The sequence below is a fragment of the Lissotriton vulgaris genome, chromosome 7, assembly GCF_964263255.1.
Source record: "Lissotriton vulgaris chromosome 7, aLisVul1.2, whole genome shotgun sequence".
Classification (NCBI taxonomy): Eukaryota; Metazoa; Chordata; class Amphibia; order Caudata; family Salamandridae; genus Lissotriton; species Lissotriton vulgaris.
The window spans coordinates 1160910163-1160932849 of NC_141695.1; positions in this window are offsets into that span (position 1 = coordinate 1160910163).

The following is a 22687-nucleotide window of genomic DNA, read 5'->3' on the forward strand; positions in this document are numbered from 1 at the left end:
ACACCAGAGGTGTCATGCTTCATCATAGGTGTGCCTCCTCACACAAAAGACCTGGTCTTCGTGTGGACTACAACCCCCTCTCTACGAGGGAGGAGCTCAGGGATGTTTTTATTGAATCAGGCAGGGTGTACTAAACCCCTATGTGAGCTTGGTGTGTGTGTGAAAAAGAGTGCTGTGCTGTAATGTGAGAGGTTAAAAGTGGCTACAGGGTTAGCTATATTGTAACTTTATTCAGCTACCTCGTGTCAGGATTAAAAACAGTGAGGAGCTGATGACACAAGTGCCGACATTAGAGACAGATGTGTAGCTAGACCAACATGTTTCGGCAGGAGGACCTAAATAGTGTTGCAGCCTTCTTCAGGGTCAATTTGTTCAGCTACTGCAGAAATAAAGTGTAGATACGTAAAAAAAAACATGAAAAACACGCAAATAAAGCAAAAGTTTGATACTGAACCAGTAGTATGACTGTTCAGTATGGACTGCACACAACCACAGTGGGTTGCGCAATTCACTAAGTCTGTCGAGGCGTATTAGCCATGTGGTACGTGCACCAAAACCACAAGTTTGTGGATCCTAGCCAAACGAGCATGTCTGGGGCAGGCTGTATTTACATAGCATAGCATAACATAACATGTATTCGTAAAGCGTACGTTCACCCGTGGGCATCTTGGTGCTGAATAACAGATGTTTATTGTTACCCAACTAATTGGTGCTCATTTTACCACATCACAATCCGCCTCTCTTGCGATCTGAGCCATTAACAGACAACTCAGAAAGCTTTTTCTACACATACACTATAAGTCTTACACATAGGAAAGGTTTTCTACTTGTAAAACGGTGGCCTTATTCACAGAACCATGATCAAAGCAGTTTTTCGTGAGAAGATATACCTGGCAAATACAAAGCATGCAGCTTATTCTGCATTTGTAATTGACACCTGGAGGAAGATTGGTGGGCGTTCCCTTGAGACTGTAAGCTAGATGATCACTGACAAGCAGTGCGATGACAGTCATAACTCTGTGTTTATTTGCAAACATGTGAAGTACTTTTTCTCACGGATGTTACAGCTGTATGAACAGTTGCCTAAAGTGTGGGAAAGTGCACAGAACACTCCTGCTTGTCCTCAATGTGTGAGGAAGGTGAAGGCTTCATTTGTTTTCAATTTGATTAAAGAAGAAAACATTATTTTGAAATTTGACACAGTTCCACACTCAATCAATCAATCAATCATGGGTTTGTTGTGGTAGACTACTCACTCGTAAGGGTCTCAAGGCGCGGGGGGAGGGACAGGGTTCAGTCCATCAAGAGGTGGTCTATTGAAAAGCCATGTTTTGAGGTCCCTTGTGAAGTTGGGGAGTGAGGTCATCTGTCTGAGGTGGAGCGAGAGGGCGTTCCAGGCTCTGGCCACGAGGAAGGAGAAAGAGCGGCTTCCTGATCTGGACTTCCTGGTGCATGGGACCACGGCCTAGGAGAGCTGGGCTGATCGTAAGGTCCTTTGGGGTGCGTGGAATGTGAATTGGCTATTCAGGTATGCTGGTCCGGTGTTGTGGAGGGCTTTGTGTGCGTGGGTGAGAATCTTGAAGGTGATTCTTTCCTCGATGGGGAGCCAGTGGAGTGTGCCCAGGTGCTGGGTGATGTGGCAGTGTTGTGGCAGGTTGAGGACTAGTCTGGCGGCGGCGTTCTGTTTTGAAGTTTGCGGGTGAGGTTTTTGTTGATTCCGGCGTAGAGTGCACTGCCGTATTCGAGTCTGCTGGTGACGAGGGCATTGGTGGCGGTCTTTCTGTGTTCGAGGGGTATCCATTTGAAGGTCTTGCGTAGGAGGGGGAGGGTGTGGAAGCAGGAGGATGCAACAGAGTTGATCTGGTGGTCCATTTTGAGTTTGGAGTCCAGAATGATTCCGAGGTTGCGTGCGTGGTCCGTGGGGGTGGGCGGGCGGGCTTCCTAGGGCGGAGGGCTACTAGGTGTTGTTCAATGCTTCGGGGTGTAGGCCCATGATGAGTACTTCCGTTTTGTCCGTGTTGAGTTGTAGACAGCTGCTCTTCATCCATTTGGCGACTGCTTCCATGCCTTGCGGCTATGCAATACCTGTATATAGAACATTTACAATTCCCTTGTACAAAGGGCCAAATGTACGAAGCATTTTACCGGCCACAAACAGTCAAAAATGAATTTAGCCATGTACAATAGGCAAATATGACTCAGTAACTTGTTACTGAATCACATTTTTCTTTTGTGATTTAGTATTAGAAAGGGCATGTTTAGGGCATCCCTTCCTAATATCGAATAGCACTGGTACGTATAAATGTTTTGCAACCGGGAATGCAGTCGCAAAACATTTGCAGTTACCACCAACTTCAAGTGATTGGAAACCCATTCCTAAACGGTAAGGGGTCCCCAAGGAACCCATTCTCCTTGTGAATGTGGGCGCTAACAGTTTTTTAAGAGCAGGCAGCAGTCCCACGTACGTCAGCCTGCTCTTAAAAATGAAAAGGTAACTTTTCATTTGTATTTTTGAAATGCATTCCATGTTCCTTTATGGAAAACGGGCTGCATTGCAAAAAAATATTGCTTTATTTAAAAAGCAATCACAGACATGGTGGTCTGCTGACCCCAGCAAGCCACCATCCTTGTGATTGTAGCTATTCACGATGGATGGCAAATTTCAACCTGCCTCATGAATATTGATGAGGCAGATCCATTTGCGACCCACTACGAATTGCTAAACGTGTCAAACACACTGTTGTACATTGCAGTTTGCGATTTTCTAATATCAAATCGCAAAAAATCACTGTTGGGAAATTCCAAACAGTCGATTTCGTACATCTGGGGCAAAATGAACAGTCCTGTGAATTTGGTGGACATACATTTCTGCAATATACACATATTTATCCCAAGATATATATACACGATATTTGTTGTATATTGGTACCTGATTTGATGATTACAGAGACAGGGCCTGATCCACAAAGATTTTCTTGATCTTCGCTAAAGAAATCATGATAAAAGGGTTTTTGCGCATGTAGAGATTGACACACACCAGCTGGGCTTGAACACAAAATGAGCTACTGCTGCACAATGTGTTTTGTGCATATACATCTGGTCCCTCACAAGGCTTGCATGGGGGCATGCCAGGAGGTGTGGCACATGCAGTTTCTGTTGCATTCCTCATTCACAGATCGATGCACTGGAAGTTATTCTTGGTGCGTCTCTTTTTCCCTATTCCAGCCCCACCCTAGCACCACAGGAAAGTGATATGTTGGTAAGAGACAGAAATGTCACTATCTCCATTTTGTATACCAGAGTTCTGAGGGACCCAGGGCAACCCCATTATCTTTAATGGACTATCTCCATTTAGGCCCCATTCTCCACCCTCTTATAATGGTAATACGGATGGCGTAGAGCATATTTAAACCTTCACCCCTAATTTACGGATGGGAATGTAAATCTAGGCATTGTCAGAGACTGGCAGTTCAGGCCTATTTGTCATTGCTGCATCCATGGGTGACATGGGTATGTAAGTAGGAGCCTGCAGGACCAGGTCACCATTCCTACATAACTCATGGGAGCCAATGCATAAAAGAGCAGTAGGTGTGCGTGCCACGCTATATTGCACGCAGAGTGCCGGGCAAGCAATGCACGTGCTTCGGGCGCTCCCATGTACCACAGGTCTCATTTGTGTATTAGCACCTGCAACAGCAGAAAATATAGCCACACAATTTGCCCTTTCCAAATGGGTGTCCTCTTGTTTGTGAATTTCAGTTCAATAAGAGATGCTCTCACTGTAAATAGTCCACTTTAAATACAGAAAAATATTACATAGATAATTTTAGCAAGATGTATATTCCCTATACTGCAGTCACAGCAACTCAAATTTGAGGCCTTTGCTCCCTTAAAAATACATTGAACAAGTAATGTTGTTACAATGTACACAATGTTGGCTTGTTCCTCATAAATAGAGTAAGGTTTGAGCCCCTCATCAAGGAGTGGGTCAACAGTGCGAATTTAGATGGCTTCTCGCCTTGCCTGTCATCATTTGTTGAGTCCCTGAGCTTTCTCATTGACCCCTATTTGCCCTTCAAGGATCATATTAAAACAAAGGGTTTCTTCCTGTGAACCTCGGTCCAATGACAGCAGCGGCCCATGCATGTAAGAGCAGTGGGGCTGGGTGGGAGGGGGTGATTTCGACCGACCAAGACGTGAAAAAATGATTTATTTATTTAATTTTCCCTCGTGGTCATCTGTCGAATTCCCCCCAACCTGGGCCCACCGCCCCACCGCCCCACCGCTCTTACCTGCACAGGCACTCCTGGTCTATGGTACAAACTCTTAGCAGGGTAGGACCGGCCTATCGGGCATTCAGGCAGTTCCCAAGGGGCTGGTCTGAAAAGTCCATTTGTGAACTGTGTATTTTTTGTCTGTCTTTGGGCTTGTTTTATGGTCTGCTGGGCCGGTTTTAACGTTGGTTTCCCTGCTATCAAAACAAAGGTTGCCTGCAGCAAGATCAAATTCATCCCTTACAAAACACTTAAACAGTGTTTCTTAAGAAGTTCAAAATTGCAGCAGTTTGCAAACAAGGGCCACTTTTTTAGCTATATAATTCACTAATGTGGGGGCATTTTTATTTTATTGCCCAGGCTTATTTTTATGTCCCAGTCCGACCCTGACCCTTAGCACATGTCAAGGCAACTCATTACTCTCTTGTCTTCCAGAGTCCTTTGTGACGCCAATCAAGACCATTCTTCAGCCAGTGGCTTGAATAAACACAAACCAAAGAAAGTTGTAGCACAAAACTCCTACCTTAAAAGAACTGCATTGAGAATTTCTCTCCCGGCCAGGGCACTTTTCAAAATATGCTGCATAAAGAAGCATACCATATCAGTAAACCTGAGTACATTGCTCAAATCTCAGCGTGTCTTCTGGCACCTGCCCCACTAGAAGTACGCCCTTGGGCTGGCTGGAAATCCAAAAAGCTCGCACAGAATGGACACGCCGACATGCTTTTCTTGTATATGGACTGAGACTCTGGATAAATCTATTCTTGCAACTTAGACCCGCTCCCTTTTCAGTGAAATTCAATAAGCGTTTCAGATCCCACTCGTTCACAATCTCCCTATATTGCCAGGATGAGAGGATGAGAAGATGTGGCCTAACGGCTAGAGCGGTTGATATTGAAGCTGGGGAACTAGCTTCGTGTCTCGGCAACGACGCTCAACATCCTGTGATTCTGGGCAAATCACTTAATTTTCCCGTGCCTCACAGCAATGAATGTGTTCGTCTGTAACACAATTGATGCTCATGTAAAGCGCTCTGATACCTTCGGGCAAAGTTCACGCTATATCAAACTCCCCCCAAAAAATATTTGGTGTCCCACTGCCCTTTGGGGCTGGGTTTGTGTTGTAAACAGCATAATAACACTCTAACTACATTTCCAGCAGAAACCCTACACACTCCATTCTGTGATGCTCCCCAGTCAAATTCGAGGACCTTGGCAAATGCATACTCTGCCTTCAACTAAAGAATGAATCATCAAAGTATCTTTTCAGACAGCCATGAATAAGCAATTACTGGTAATTAACTTTCCTTAGCCTGAAAACCATTAAGTAAATGAGTAATCGACTGTGTGTTATAACAAGTGAACAAGGATACCAATAGTTCATTTATGTTATGGCTGCTATGTGGCTATGTTCTGTCACATGGCTGTTATTATTTGTGGTTGTTATGTTATGAGGTTTTTGTGGGTATGGTTGTTGTGGTTGTGATGCTATATGTTGTGCCGTTATGTGGTTGGTTATTTTTATGTTGTTTTGTGTTAGGAATGCACCACATTTGCAAATTGCTCAAACATAACTTCTCAGCATCTCCTTTTGACTGGCTCTGGCGGTGACCTTATAGAAACATAAAACTAACTACAAGGAAAGATGACATCTTCAACATTGAAGCTCCTTGATTACAAAATCCTTTCAAAGATGTTTCCTCTGCAAAATGAAGGGCTTTGCTTCGGGGCCATCTCGAACTTTGATGAGCATTACAAACAGGAGCTGAGGCAGCATCCATGTGTTTGTGGTGGAGGGTTTGTTTCGCACTGAAATGCAAGAATAGGGTAGAATGTGTTTTCATACAGATAACCACGTGTTCTAATGAGAGCCCTTATCGGAAAAAAACAACAGCCTTCTGGACTCCTCAGCGGGTGACAGAGGGGCATGTGTGCTGTCACGTGGACGGATGAGCCACCATTCTTTCAGGCGAGGTCTGCCCTCTGCACCATACACAGGGCTGCTCTCCGAGGCACACAAGGCTGCCCTCTGCAGCGCACAACCAGGGATGCCCTCTGCAACAAACACAGGGCGGCTCGCTGCAGCACAGACAGGGCTGTCCTCTGCAGCACACAGGGCTGTTCTCTGTAGCAAACACAGGGCTGCCCTCCGCAGCACACACAGGGCTGCCCTCTGCAGCACACACAGGGCTGTCCTCCACAGAATACACAGGGCTGCCCTCCGCAGCACACACAGGGCTGCCCTCTGCAGCACACACAGGGCTGTCCTCCACAGAATACACAGGGCCGCCCTCCGCAGCGCTCAGACAGGCTGCCCTCAGCAGCACACACAGGGCTGTCCTCTGCAGCACACACAGGGCTGTCCTCTGCAGCATACACAGGGCTGTCCTCTGCAGCATACACAGGGCTGCGTCCGCAGCACAGACAGAGCTGCGCTCTGCAGGGCACACAAGGCTGCCCTCCACAACGCACACCAAGCGCTGCCCCCTGCTGGATACCCAGGGCTGCCCCACACAGAATACACAGGGCTGTCTTCTGCAGCACACACAGGGCTGCCCCCACAGAATACACAGGGCTGTCCTCTGCAGCACAACCAGTGCTGCTCTCTCTTCAGCATGGACAGGGCTGTCCTCTGCAGCACACAGGGCCCCCTCTGCAGCATACACAGGTCTGCCGCCGAACACCATACAGAGCTGCCCTCTGTAGCACAGACAGGGCTGCCCTATGCAGCATATACAGAGCTGCCCTCTGCAGCACAGATAGGGCTGCCCTCTACACCAGACACAGGGCTGCCCTCCGCAGCACACACAGGGCGGCCCTCTGCTGCACAGACAGGTCTACCCTCTGCTGCACACAAACGGCTGCCCTCTGCAGCACACACTGGGCTGCCCTCCGCAGCACACACAGGGCGGCCCTCTGCAGCACAGACAGGTCTACCCTCTGCTGCACACAAACGGCTGCCCTCGGTAGCACACACTGGGCTGCCCTCCGCAGCACAGACAGTGCTGTCCTCCTCAGCACACACAGGGCTGCCTTCTGCAGCACACACTGGGCTGCCCTCTGCAGCACACACAGGGCGGCCCTCTGCAGCACAGACAGGTCTACCCTCTGCTGCACACAAACGGCTGCCCTCTGTAGCACACACTGGGCTGCCCTCCGCAGCACAGACAGTGCTGTCCTCCTCAGCACACACAGGGCTGCCTTCTGCAGCACACACTGGGCTGCCCTCCGCAGCACACACAGGGCGGCCCTCTGCAGCACAGACAGGTCTACCCTCTGCTGCACACAAACGGCTGCCCTCTGTAGCACACACTGGGCTGCCCTCCGCAGCACAGACAGTGCTGTCCTCCTCAGCACACACAGGGCTGCCTTCTGCAGCACACACAGGGCGGCCCTCTGCAGCACAGACAGGTCTACCCTCTGCTGCACACAAACGGCTGCCCTCTGTAGCACACACTGGGCTGCCCTCCGCAGCACAGACAGTGCTGTCCTCCTCAGCACACACAGGGCTGCCTTCTGCAGTGCACACAAGGCTGCCCTCTGCAGCACACACAGGGCTGACCTCTGCAGCACACACAGGTCTGCCCTCCGCAGCACACACAGGGCTGACCTCTGCAGCACACACAGGTCTGCCCTCCGCAGCACACACAGGGCTTCCCCCCACAGAATACACTGGGCTGCCCTCTGCAGCACACACAGGGCTGCCCCCCCCCCCCTCCACACAGTTATTCCTTTGGTTATTTTAGGGGGAATTCCCATAGTTCTCCCATTTTTGCCATTCCGCATAAGTCCTTGACATGAGTACGAGCTTATTTATCACATTAGATTAATTCCACTAGAAGTGCACTATAGGGAGTCGGCTCCGCAGTTGACCAGAGCCGCACTCAATACAACAATGGTTTTAGGCAATTACCAAATGGATGATATTGAGTGCTAGATTGAATCTCAGTGGCAAAAGGGGAGTGCTCATTGGTAAATTAAAATGGGGCCTGATAAATGTATTTTCTGCTAGCGTGTAGCCCCAGATCTCGGCCCTGTAAGAAGCTGCTGACCAGGGCAGTGGCTCTGTGAACCTTAAGAGCATGGGACACAGATCCACCAGAAATAGCCTTTAACTTTCTCCCAATTGCCATTGCTCTCTGGTTAAGAATGGTTTTGCCTATGGCCATTTGGGAGCCCCAAGTCAGATTATCAGACAACCTGACGACCAGATAGTCAAAGCATTTAACCTTTTCTATCTGGGTGCCCTCAATGTTCTTCTAGCCTCTAAAGGAGCGGTGCAGGTTTATTACCCTGTACTTGGATGGATTTCATTCTAACCCTCTATGTGAACAGAAGTATGCAAAGGAGTCAAATTCAGATTGTAAGCACATAGGGGTTCTAGAAATCATGAGAGAATCAACAGCAAACATGAAGAGTGGGACAGAAACACCTGCAGACCTAGGTGTGTCGTGTCGGCACCTACTTAGCCATTCCACCACTCCATTAAAGTAAAGGCTAAATAATGTAAATAATGTAGGTGCAAGCATGCATCCCTGTCTACCCTCCCCTCGTTTAATAGGGATCCTGTCCGTGAGGTCCACTCCCATGTTCCACCTTACTTGTGCTATGTGTCTTCATGAAGAACTCTCAAAATCCAGAGATCACTTGGGATTTTATAGGCTTCCAAGACCCTCCATAGGTTGTCCCTCAGAACAAGATCAAAAGGTGTTCTTAAGTCTATTAATGCTACGTAAAGATGGTCTTGTGTCAGGTGGCATGCTTCCAACATAGCGCCTTAAAGCAGAAGACCTGATTGAGGGTACTGACCCTTCTCCAAAAGTCCGCTTATGTATCTTCGAGAATGGAATTGTCATGAAGCTAATTTTGTAATCTACCCAGAACCTGTCTACAAAATATTTTCTGGGTATTATTTATTAAACTTGTAGGTCTGTAGTTGGCCGGCACATCCCTGCTTCCCTTTTTATATATCGGATTATTGTTGCTCCTCGACAAGATGGTGGTTTGGTCTCACCCCTCGTAATAGTGTTACTAACAGCATTGAGATATGGCACCCATACTTCTGGCGGGGAAAGGTACAGATCTCCCGGGATGCCGTTCATCCCAGGGGCCTTTTCTTTTTTCATTTGCTTAAGGTCTTCACCCATTACAGTTGAAAAACACAAGAACGTCCCTAAAGGCTAGTATATAGAAATCAGTGAGTTCTGGGAAAAACAAGGGGTCTATCATCTACTTACAATGTTACATTCAACATCAACAGTGCTATGTATTTAGAAGGATCAACCAAACAACAAGTAATAATGAATACAAAAATTACCAATGAATAAAAATAAATCCCATTACATCCTGGGGGAAACTAGTGATCTCTGGAGCCTTACTAGCTTCCACCTTTTCGCTGCAGGTTAAGTCTGAGAGCCCCGCTGCAGGACCCTTGTTGTGTACCTCATTGTGGACCTTTACCTGGTCCCACTCATTATAGAGGACACTAAAATGAGCAACAGACTTTTCTGGCAAAACCACTGCTTCAAGATCATTATTGATGGCACATGAACCATCTGATACTAATTTCCAGAAGGCCTTTGTTTCTCCGTTCTGGCATGCATCTGTTAGTGGTGACAATGGTTCTGCTTCCCGCCTTCTTTTGGCCTCATTCAAGATTGTCTTGTATCTCTTTCTTGCGAAACCTATGTCATGCCGATATTGGCACGCCTAATTTCATTCTCAACCCTTGCAAAAACAGAAGGTTTTCACCCAAAATGAATGGGACAGCAGAGGCACTAGAAGCTTACAACTGGCTCAACAGTAGTAAAATAAAAGTAAGGATCTTCTTCAAAAAGTGCAGATTGGGGAAACTGGTGAATGTTGCACGAGGTGATAAATTGAACCTGCACTTTCAAATAACAAGGTGTATGGACCTCATGACACCAAGGCACCACTGGTCAAAGCTAAAGCCAAATTTGTGCCTCACAGATATATGCCCTTTGCAGGTTTTAAATGGGATTGGGAAGAGATACATTAAGTCTGATTTTTAAGGTGTAAGGTTTTGCACTCCGCAGGATCCACGTGCAGCAACAATGCTCCACCTCCGGACCGACCGAACACCCTGAAGTAGAAACACAGGGTGCTCAGACGATACGGCGAGGGAAAAAACCCCAAAAGGGGAAAAAACCCAGAAAGAATAAAGAGAAGGAGGAAGGGGCAGCAGGGATAATGAAACTGTAAGACAAAAGTACATAGGTTAATACTTTACATAATCCTACTCTCATCAATTCTCACTAATTCCATACCCCCAGGACTTCACCTGTAAATGGATGACTCTACACCACCCTATTGCTGTATCTCCCGTCTTCCTTCCTTCCTGGTCAACACAAGAGAAAAGGCATTACCAACAAGCATGGTTGTAAATGACTAAAAGCCTTAAACGTTGATCTACACGTACCCCAGAGTGCTAACAAAGGAATTGAAAATGATTCCAAAGTAAAAGTACGGAGCACCCCTGTGCTTATTAATAGTCAAAAGATCACTCTGTCAATTTCTTAAAGGACACTGTTTTCCTTTGTTCCTGTTGTACCCTCAAGATGCCCAAACACGGCAGTGCGTAGTTCCTTCACTACCACACTCCGCTTTGGTACTTATAATCCACAAATGTTTTGATGCAAGGAATCCCAGACCCAGGATTCGCGACGGCAGTGCGGAGGTCCTACAATCCCCCCCTGCACTCCGCCACTTGAATGTCCGTAATACAAAAAGGCCCTCACGACCAGGAATCCTCCCATGAACGAGAGCGAAGCTCTCAAACTATATCAAAGTTCCCTCGCAGCCGCGAGGCAAAAACCAAACACCAACGTCGTACTTATTAGTTGATAAGCACAACACGAAGTCAATACTACGGAGCGCGCTAACCAACGCGCTGCAGATAAACAGAACAGAAGGCTCCCGAATACCGGTAAACAGGAACCCTTGAAGTCACTTGAGAACACCGATCAGAGGAGCGTCCGCCGCCTCCGAACCCTGAAGAATCACTAGCACCGGTCTTCCGGTTTGGCCCAGAGATATCCCGATTCCCGCCGAGAATTCTGGAAAATGCAGTCCCGCGCCCGTGAGAGTCGGGAACTGTAGTTTATTGGGCAGGCGCGCTGGGCTAGATCCCGACATAAGGTCACTAAAGCAAAGTTTCTTACTTCGTTTACTTAAGGCCTTGCAGTCTTTACTGGAAAGCTTGATTCCTGGTTGGATAAAAATCTATATAATCATTCTAAGAAACTATTTAAGTTTCTACAGTCAAAAGCCACTGCCATTTAGGGCTGCGGTTTGGGCGTACGTGACAGGAAATAGAGAAAAATTACATCTTATATAAAACTCTGGCAACGTTTAAGGGTAACGTATTTGAAAATATTGTTAATACAACTTGCGATAACTGATGTGTGGGTAGAAATCTCATCGACCCAGAAACCCAATGTGGTATTAGCAGATAAGCCAGTCATTAGATTTATTTGATTTGACTGTAAAGAATTAACTACCAAGAAATTGGCACCTTCTGTCATGCCCATATACGAAGTAAAAATGCAGAGGCGGCCGCTGTCAATCCAAAGTGGGGGGCGGGAAAGAAAAAAAAAATAAGAAAAAGAAACGTACCTTTCCTGCTGGCCGCCCTGATCCTCTCCTCCCGCACCACGCTGCTCCACTGGTCACATCCCAACTACACCACATTTCCTATGGGCACAGGCTCCCAAACCCCACCCAATCCCAGCACTTCTCCCAGCATGAGACAAATGCTGGGATTGGGCGGAGCGAGCCCGTTTTGCGCTTCAGCAGGATGTTGGAGCTGGTGCCCCTGAGCACTAGGATATCTCTAAGGCGCGGGTACTCAAAGTACGGCCCGCGGGCCTCCAGCGGCCCGGCAAGCCTTTCCTGGCAGCTCGCGGACCGTGCAGACATCGTACCTGTGTTAAATAAAAAAATGTTATGGTGTCCGCAAACACTGCCTTTTGCAGCAGCCGGACTCTCAGAGACTCTGCTCTGTGGGAGCCGGGGGATTCCAGTGATTGTCAGCGTGGAGATGCAGGGGCGCTAAGAGGTGAAATACATCAAAGCCTCATTAACATGTAAATGGTCTTTTAAAGACCTGAAGTACTTGGGTGCGACTGTGTGCACGCGCTGAGGAAGCTGTCTCAGCCCGGGCTGAGGGCTGACACACACACACAGGGCGAGATGACAGAGGAAGATCTTCAGTGACCTTCTCGATCTTCATTGGCTACTGAATCGAAAGAGAGGTGTGTTTAAGTGTCTTAGTATTTGCCATAAATCCTTATTTAGAAAAGTACATAGCTAGATGTGTACTCCATTATTTGCTATACTCATCCACGAACTCTCTGCTGAAGCCTGGCCAATCTTCTTTCAGAACCCCGGTTTCACAAATGCGTAGAGGTTTCCCCTTTGCACTGCAAACTGTTTGTTACAATTTAGGAAACTCTTAAAACCCCATCTACTTGGTAAAGATGCTTCCTTTTAGCTTGGTCTCAGCATCAGGACTCTTTCTTGGTAACTATGCATTGCAAATAAATATAAGTGTGACAGAGGGAGGGAGAGGTAGACAGAGGAAGGGAGACAGGTTGACAGAGTGAGAGAGACAGAGAGAGGCAGTCAGGGGGAGACAGAGGGAGGGAGACGGAGGGAGGGAGAGGGAGGGTGACAGAGGGAGGAAGGGAGACAGAGGGAGAGAGAGGAAGGGAGACAGAGAGAGACAGAGAGAGGGAGGCAAAGAGGGAGGGAGACAGAGGGAAAGGGAGGGGGAGGGGGAGACAGGGAGGGAGACAGAGGGAGGGAGATGGAGGGAGAAAAAGGGAGGGAGACAGGGAGGGAGACAGAGGGAGGGAGACAGAGAGAGAGAGAGAGAGGGAGACGGAGGGAGCGGGAGACAGAGGGAGAGGGAGGGAGGGAGAGGGAGACAGGGAGGGAGACAGAGGGTGACAGGGAGGCAGACAGAGGGAGGGAAACAGAGAGAGAGAGAGAGAGAGAGAGAGAGAGGGAGAGAGGGAGGGAGAGAGAGAGAGGGAGAGGGAGTCAGAGGGAGAGAGAGGGAGGGATGGAGACAGAGGTTTATTGAGGGAGGGAGACAGGGAGGGAGACGGAGAGAGACAGAGAGGGAGACAGAGGGAGGGAGACAGAGGGAGGGAGACAGAGGGAGGGAGACAGTGGGGGACGGAGACAGAGGGAGGAGGGCGACAGAGGGAGACAGACAGAGGGAGGAGGGCGACAGAGGAGGGAGGGAGACAGTGGGACGGAGACAGAGGGACGGAGACAGAGGGACGGAGACAGAGGGAGACAGAGTTACGGAGAAAGAGGGAGACAGAGAGAGGGAGACAGAGAAGGAGACAGAGAGAGAGAGGAGGAAGGAGGGAGACAGAGGGAGGAGGGCGACAGAAGGAGACAGATGGAGGGAGACGGAGGGAGACAGACAGAGGGGGATAGAGGGAGAGAGAGCGAGGTAGAGAGAGGGAGACAGAGAGACGGAGAGGGAGCGAGAGAGAGAGAGAGAGAGAGAGAGAGAGAGAGAGATGTGTGTATGCCGGATCTGGTGGCTCAGTGGACGAAGGCGTCTGCTGCAGGGACCTGTGTACAACCTCATGGTCACACTTTTTTTTAGCCCCGCCCCCTCCACCTCTGACCCCGCCCCCACCGGTGCGGCCCTCAGCCACAAACCACACTGTAAATTTGGCCCCGAGAGAAAGTTTGTGAGTACCCATGCTCTAAGGAAACAGCCTGGAGATATCCAAGTGTGCATGTGCGTTTGGCCAGCCGTGGACGGCTGGCCAAAACCACATGCTCACTTTTAGTGCCTGCCTACCACCACTACATCTGCGGCGTAAGGCCACTGCCAAGCCCCGCCCCCGACGCTGCGGGGTGAAAGTAAAAATAAAATGACAAGGAAATAGTTTAATTGGCATTTTATTTCTTCTTACTACTGTGTTTTAGCAGTAGGGTGACGCTCCTCCACCATAGCGGAAGAGCTGCGCGTGTAAGAATGAGCCAAGTATATCATGAGAAATCACCGGCGAGGTCAATGAGACAAGATGTAAAAGAAGGAATATTTACTCTATAAGGTAGGACATTTTCTGTAGACTGTTCTGTGATGCTAAAGCGAGCATGTCACATATTATATATATTTGTAAACGCTTGATTTCTGAGGGTAAATATTGGATCAGGCCTTTATTTTGCACTATAATAATCGGTTCGTTTTCGAAGCAGTACATTTTTACATTAACTTTGAAGCACCTGGTGGACTTTCTAGGGTCATTCGAGTTTCTCCATAATGAACAGACACGATTAAGAAAAAACACATATAAGTAAGGAAGGAGAGTGTTGTGAAGGGATAAGTAACTACGTTGATTCTAATTTTAAATTCGGTCTCACTTAAGGTGGAAGTTTTATTTCTCAGTGTATTGTGCCGGTTTTTCCTGAATAATAGCTTTTTAAATTCTGTAGTGTGCCTGGTGGTAATTTCAGCTTCTAATTTGATTGTATTGCAATGATTTTAGTTAAGTGAGCAATTCATATCAAGGAAGCAATTTTCATTATTAATGTGACTACATTGCAGTGCTTTCAATTAATTGAGTAATGCATTTATTAATATTTAGTGGTGAACAACCTATACAACAAAACTTTTACAACGCGCTACCATTACAACGCAGGCATTACAACGCAAACCATTACAACGCATTGCGCTGGGGGGCGCTCTAGGATAGGGAATACGTTTAATGTTCTATCCAACACCTTCCCTAGTGTCCACGGGGACTGGAGTTGGAATAGAAAATTCAACTTTTCACTATCCAGCACCTCTAAGCGCTATGCGTTGTAATGGATTGCGATGTAAAAACCGCGTTGTAAAGGTATGCGTGGTAAAAGCATGCGTTGTAACGTCATACATCCTTAACAGTGTTGTGCCCCACTTGGTAAGTCTTGTATATTCTCTCAACTATGCTCTTGAACTGACATCACCTCTACTTTAACTCATGTCCATTTATTCTACTCAGACAACCAGGCATTGACCTCTGGGGCTGTTGGTGCTTTTCTTTTCATGGCAATTTGCCTTACGGCTACGAGCATGCCGAGGTCTACAAAAATACTCCGTTTTTTTCTTGTTCGACCGAGGCATCAGACTCAACAAACACACTGGCTTGTCAATGTTCTTTTTACCAGTTAACAACGACCCAGTGTCCGTCACTCCTTTCCAGTATTCCTTTAGCATGCTGCAGTCTCATACCCAAATGTCTTAGTGTCAGTTGCGCCAGGGAATAGGACCATGGTCCAGTTCGAAGAATGAACAATTTTGGCGATTTTTGTATCCAGTTGGGTTGAGTAGGTGCCCATAGCTGATGTGACCCATAAGTGTCTGGAAGGTCAGTTTAGTCTGAATAGTTCTGGCTTCATCCGTTTTCTGATGCTCAAGAGGTTGGGCTCAGCCATCAGGGAGTGCCTGACTCATTGCACAAGCTTGGAAGTGTACACCCAGGGGCTTGCCTGCTTGTGTCAACCAAATGAACGATCATTGTTGGATCAACTTAGCAGCTGATACGTGGGGATTTCTTGTTGGAATTTCGGGTGGTGCTAGGGTTTTCAAGTAATTTGGGACTTTTTTTCCCAGTAGGCTTTGCGAACGATTCAGTGAACTTGAATGTGATCTTTGATTTGGTTTGAGGCCCATTGATTATTTACTTTTTCATGCATGAATCAGACATGATTGAAGAAGCAGCGTTTCCACCTTTGCAATTGGCACAAGCCAACTTCACATAGTAACAAAGTAGGATGCGCTGACATCTCAAAACTTGTATCACGTAATTGACTGTCCAAGAGCTCACTAAACTTCAAGACTGCACTGCCCTCTCAAGACACATCCCTGTCTTCTCAAGAGCCAGTTGCCCTCCCAGATACATGAGAAAGAATGGAAAGGTGAGAGAGATGAGTTACGAGAGAATTCTTTTGAAGTAAATGCTAAAAAAATCAATTTTTCACAATTCGGAGTCCTATGTGTGTTGACTAGAGTTTTTTTAAACCCTAAATATGTCACTATTTAAGATTCATCCCCCCCCCCCCCCCATGGTTACAGACAGAACACACAGGCTAGAGCTTCGCTGAGCAGTCATCATGGCTGTAAGTGGGGTAGGTCTCTCCACATCTCAGACCCATCATTAATTGAAAGATGACGCTGAAAAGGGTACCTCCCAAGCCCCAAATTGATGTCCTTAACTTTAAAGGTAAAAACGCTGACTGATTTCTCAACAATAACTGTAAAAACTATAAAGGTAATAATCCAGGTCAGGGAGATGGTTCCTGTTTACAGGTCACACGTTTTACTTAATCTTGCACTCTCTAGGGGTGTTGCTTTGTCCAGTATGTTGTGTGACTGTAGTTTTTTCATGCAATATATCCCTCTTGTTTAGTGCCTCCTGTGAATTCTGCTGCAACTTGGTGTCTGGGATAGTTCCGGTTATGATTGTTTACGATGGAGAGCTCTGGAGCTGAGCATGAAGGCAGTGAGAGTTTCTCTCAGAGGGCCCTAAAAGCGTTTAGTATAAATGCACATCCAATCCTCGGCCTCTCTGCAGAGTGCACACAGCAGTAGTCACATGTGTTATGTTCTTTGGATTTGTAAAGTGCAACGTATCACCAGAAGGGTATGTTGGTGCTGCAACAGGTGTGTAGGTCGTGTGCTGGGTGTTACTTGAAGTGCCAGGTCTTCAGACTCTTGTGGCATTCCAGAAACAAGGATGAGGCCATTCCTTATGTGTAAATGGGAGTGTGAGCCAAGTTTTGGTTGCGAGGTAGGAGAAGGCGAGGCATCCTGTTCTGCTTTTGCGTATGAGATGGGTGTGTACGAGAGAGAGGGAGGCAGAGTGTAGGAGTCTGGTGGGGAGGTGGAAGTGAAGACAGCAGGTCCGGCAACCTGGACCAATGTTGTGCAGTGCCTTGTATGCATATGTGAGGAGTTTAAATTGGCAGAGCTTGTGTATCAGCAGCCAGTGGAGTTCTCTGAGGTCTGGCATGATGTGGGTGCATAATGGGGGGTCCAGGATGAGTCTAGCTGCCGCGTTCGGGATGGTTTGAAGTCAGTGGAGTAGGTTATTGGGGGTGCTGGCATAGAGTAAATTGCGATAGACTAGTCTGCTGATAATTAGGGCTTGAGTGACAGTGCATCTGGTGCTCTTGGTGATCCATTCAAAGAGTTTTCTGTGTCGTATGTGGAAGCAGGAGGAGCTGACTGCGTTCGCCATGTTGAGATTCTCACCTAAGATAATTCTGAGGTTCCGTGCGCGGTTAGTGGGTGATAGTGTTGGACCAAGCTCCGATGCCGCCAGGAAGAGTCCCTGGGGAAGTTCTTGTTCCTGAAGATCAGCTCTTCTGTGTTGTCCGAGCTGAGTTCCAAGCAGTTGGTTTTCATCCATTCTGCTACGCAGATCATGGATTCGGTGAAGTCGGATCTGGTCGTGGGGACATGTCTGACATCAAGAGGAGGAGCTGTTTGTCATTGGCTTAGGAGATGCTGGAGATGTGGTGAGATCTGATGACATAAGCCAGTGGTGTCATGAATACGTTGAACAGGGTGGGGCTGAGCGATCATCCCTGAGGGACTCCGCAAATCAAGTCCTTGGGCTCCGATGTGTAGGGAGGGAGTCGGACTCGCTGGGTTCTCCCTGTGAGGAAGGAGCATATCCATTGGAAGGCTGGACCTTGGAGCGCTTTTGCGGGTGGTCTTTTGATGAGGCTGGAGTGTGATAGGGTCTCGAACGCAGCTGAGAGCGGTCTGAACAGGAATGAGATGAATTGTAAGATGGGGATTGCAAAACGATCTGGGTAGGAAAAGTGAGCATGTGTTTAACAAGAGAGAGAGAGAAAGAGACAGTAGAGGAAAGTAGTGTGAGGAGGGAACAGAGGTGTTTGACTCTGAAGACAGCAGATCTTAGTAATGTTTAATTCACAATCTTATTTGTTAACAAGCATTGTAAAAGCCAGTAAGAATTACCTTTATTTAAGCATATGTCTTGCGTGTCTCGATGCACTAAAAGAAAACTCACAGAAACACCCACCCAAGTGGCACACTGTGGAAAGCACAGAATTTTAGGTTACACGTTTTAAGCCATGCTCATAAATACATAGGTGGCGGCCATGCCACTTGAAAACAATCAATTCTTACTCTTTGCTTGGCCACGCCCCTTTCAGACACTAACCACATTTTCGCCGCACTTAAAACATGTTAGATTGGCATCTATAATGTGAATGTGCACAGCCAATGTAATTCAAAAGTTGCGTGTGACGGGCAGCAGCCAGTCAGGATAATCTAATCAGCTTTGAGCAGGATAAGGAGGCCGCCCCGCAGGAATCTGGCAAGCACCCCGCGACTCTAATGGATTCCTAATAACCTGATCTGTAATTAGCCTCCAATCCGACCAAAGTATGCCCGACTGTCCTTTCCCAAGTGAAGGAAGGGCCCCCTCTCGGTTTCCAGAGAAACCTTGAGGAAAGTAACGAGCCTCATACGAGCAGGTGACATTTTACCACATAACCGATAAAGGCCTCGTAATTAAAAACTGACAGGAAGGGGCTTTTCTGAAAGATTTTTAGAACAAAGCATCGCTATTGGGCAGGTTCAACAAAAGAGGCTTTTCACTGAGCACATTCCTGGATTAACTCTTTCTGTGCCGGTGGCGTGCAAAAGGCCAGCATTCTTCAGCCACCTGACAGGCAGTGCAGCCTGCAAGGAGGCCTTGCTTTACTAATTCCTGCCCTGTCGTCTAATACTCGAAAGATAATAGACAGCTTAGAAATTGCTGTGCCTTTCTAGTACATTTCAGGAAAATCTGAAAAGTCCCATATGCCGCTTTCAGGATTCTCTGGGCATGCTTCACACAGTTCCCAATCCCGCAGTTGTATAACGTCTAATGCGGATGTTACTATTACCCAGTGTAATAGTACTGAGTCGATCAACGTCGGAAAGATGAAAGACTTAGGGGCAGATTTACAAGCCCCTTGCGCCACTTTCGCGTCACTTTTAACATGGGAAAAGTGACACAAAAGTGGCGCAAGGGGCTCGTAAGTCTGCCCTAAATTGTCCTTTCAGGATTTCAACTCATGACCTGCAGGCAGCACGCAGATGTCAGCAGAGAGCACTTCTTTTCTCTTTTATGGTAATGCTGCTTTGTGTTCAAAATAGTTTATTGAGTGTATAGTAAGGCAACAGACCAAACAAAAAAGAGCACTAATTAAGTACATGAAACTGGCATTAATACATGTGGAAAAATAGGTGAACAACCTTTACAACGAAACTTTTACAACGCACTACCATTACAACACGGTCATTACAACGCAAACCATTACAACACATTGCACTGGGGGGCGCTCTAGGATAGGGAATAAGTAAAATTTTCTATCCAACACCTTTCCTAGTGTCCACGGGGACTGGAGTTGGAATAGAAAATTAAACTTTTCACTATCCAGGACCTCTAAGCGCCATGCGTTGTAAAGGTATGCGATGTAAAAACCGCGTTGTAAAAGCAGGCGTTGTAATAGCCTGCGTTGTAACGTCATACATCCGAAAAAATAGTGGCTATACAATGAGAATTGCAGTGTAGTAGAAACTAAAAAAATGAAAAAATAAACAGGGGGGGTCAATAACTATTGGTAACCAGTATTGCATAACGGAGCTACATATTAAAATCTAAACAAGCTGCATTTAATAAATGATATAAAACAATTAATAGTATAATGCTATATAGATATCAACTGGTTTCCAAATGTTAATGCTGCTTTGATTGCCTGCCTGGAGGGTGTCAAAATGGGAAGAAAAAATGTATGGACTGAACAGATCTTTAAACTAGGAAGGGGATATATATATATGTATATACACATATAGTAAAACTGATTACACCTTCTGGTCAGGAGTATCAACTCCACTGTGTCAATATCTTTCAATATAGGCGGTGCCACGTAGTTGGATTCTGTATGGCACACACTCCACCACAGGTTTGTCACTGCAGCAGTTACAGTAGGCTTGGAGTGACTTTCCAAATGTTTCCAAGGTTCCCATCACACACAAAGTCTGACTCGGCCTCAGAAGATACGCACTTTGTGCTGTGACTAAGTATGTCCCCTATGTTAGGCGATTTTGTCTTCTTCACAAGTTGGGGTGATAGCTCATGGTATCTGATGGGTGAGACCAGGGAGCGGTTCAAACCTGTTTATGAATCCTCATATAATGGGTGCATGCTCACTGAATGATATGTAATAATAAATACACTCCATTTTCAGTAACTTCCGGTTGGTTGGTACACAATTATTTGACTTCAGTCTTAGCTTTATTAATGGGCCTAATTTGTTCATTTTTCAGACTCCTGTGCAGAAGAAGTGGAAAGCTGTGCATGGTAAAGCTTCTAGATTCACAATTGCAGGATTTGCACAGTTTGAGGTATATTGATATTTACAAGGGGATAATGCCCTAAGAACATCACTTTTAGCGACGTTCTGGTGGCACTATACCCTTCTCCATATTTACAAAGGGTCACTAATCCACTTTGAGTGGCTTAACGCCGCCTTGTAAATACAGCCCCTTTACACATACCACTTTAAATGAAAGGGGCGTGCAATTGGTGTTGCTGAAGGCATTTCACAGCAACACCCATTGCATAGCTGGCGTTAGAATGGCGTAACGAGCAGAAATACTTTTATTTCTCCTTGTTTTTGCTTTTCGAAGTGCGTGCATTCTGCAGCAGACATAGAAAGAGCCAAACACCGTTAAGAATTGTTTATGTGCAGGAAAGTATCCCTTCCTGCACATAAACAATCATTAAGTAATGACGATTTGCCACATTCTATGTGTGCTACAGAATGAAACACACATAGAAGTAACAAATCACAATTATTGATTGTTTATGTGCAGGAAGGGACATGTTCCTGCACATAAACAATCATTCCCTGCAACACAGGCACCCTTGGACTATGGCGCAAGTGTGTCTGTGTTGATGCTAGGTGTAGGAAGCTGAGTTTCTGTTGCAGTAACCCCCCCACTTTTTGCAAAACTACTGATGCACTTTGACTTGATGTGCCCTGGCTCCCTGCCAATCTGGTTCACAGGGCCTGTGTTCTTTCCCAAAACTGTACCTTGTATCCCAAATTAGTGCTCTCTGGCCACATGTCAGTCCCTTGTAGAAGGTACCATGGGTATCAAGGGCATTGTGGCCGGGGAAGGCCTCTAAGTGCTGCAGCACGTATTGTGCCACCCTTAGAGGCCCTGTACCTTTACACACACACACTGCCATTGCAGGATGTGTATTTTGGTGCAGTACAAATTGAAGAGTCGACATGGCGCACATCCCTGTGTGCCATGCCTACAACCCACTGCCCTGGCATAGGTCAGCCAGACCTCTAGCTGGGTGCACTATACCAGTGGTGAGGGTACAGGTGGATGAGCCCTGTACCCCTACAGTGTCTAGACCATTTCTTAGACACTGTAAGTGCAGTAATGCCATTAAGAGTATATGATGCTGGAAGTTTGTCATTACGAACTCCACAGCACCATAATGGCTTTACTGAAAATTGGGAAGTTGGGTATCAAACTTCTCAGCACATTAAACCCACACTAATGCCAGTGTGGGATTTAATAACAAAGGCACTCAGAGGGCATCTTAGAGATAACCCCTGAAAAACGACCAGCACTCATATATCCATTCATTCGCCAACTGGCTGATTTTTCCATTTACCCACTTACCCATCCACAAAAAATAGACACATACACTTAACAAGCACATACAAGATAAATAAAACTTATAAAAATAGCAAAACGAATGCATGGCAGCACCTAAAAGTAGCAGGATTATGTTTGCAAAACAAATTTAAATCAAATAAAGCGAGGGGTGGCCATGTTGCAAGGTATTCTTCATGTTGTATTGCTGTTTTAAAGTTTAAACGTAGCTGCCACATCTAAAAGCAACATGTTGGCCATCTTGGAGTGGTAAAAACAATGATACACTATCCACAATTCCATTCCAAGATGGTTGCTCAATAAACATTGCACTGGACAGCCATCTCTGAATGCTAAAGTGCATAGGGTATCACAGTTATACTGAGTCAAGGTGGCCAGCATAATGCTTCTATACATTGTGATCCTCTTGAAACGATAAAAATATAATACACTCAGGGGCATAGCTTGGTCAATATTATTAGGGTGGGGGGTGAACCTGAAATATCCAAATAAGCAACAGAGTGTACCCAACTAAAAAGGAGATGTGGTGGACTGGGGTAGGATTTGGGGTTGGTGGAGTTAGGGTAATTTGTTTGAAGCTCAGAAAATTAAGGAATATTCTTGGTAGTATTAATATACAGATAGATCCTTCCACTAGTTAAACAGATTTGCCTAAATGATAA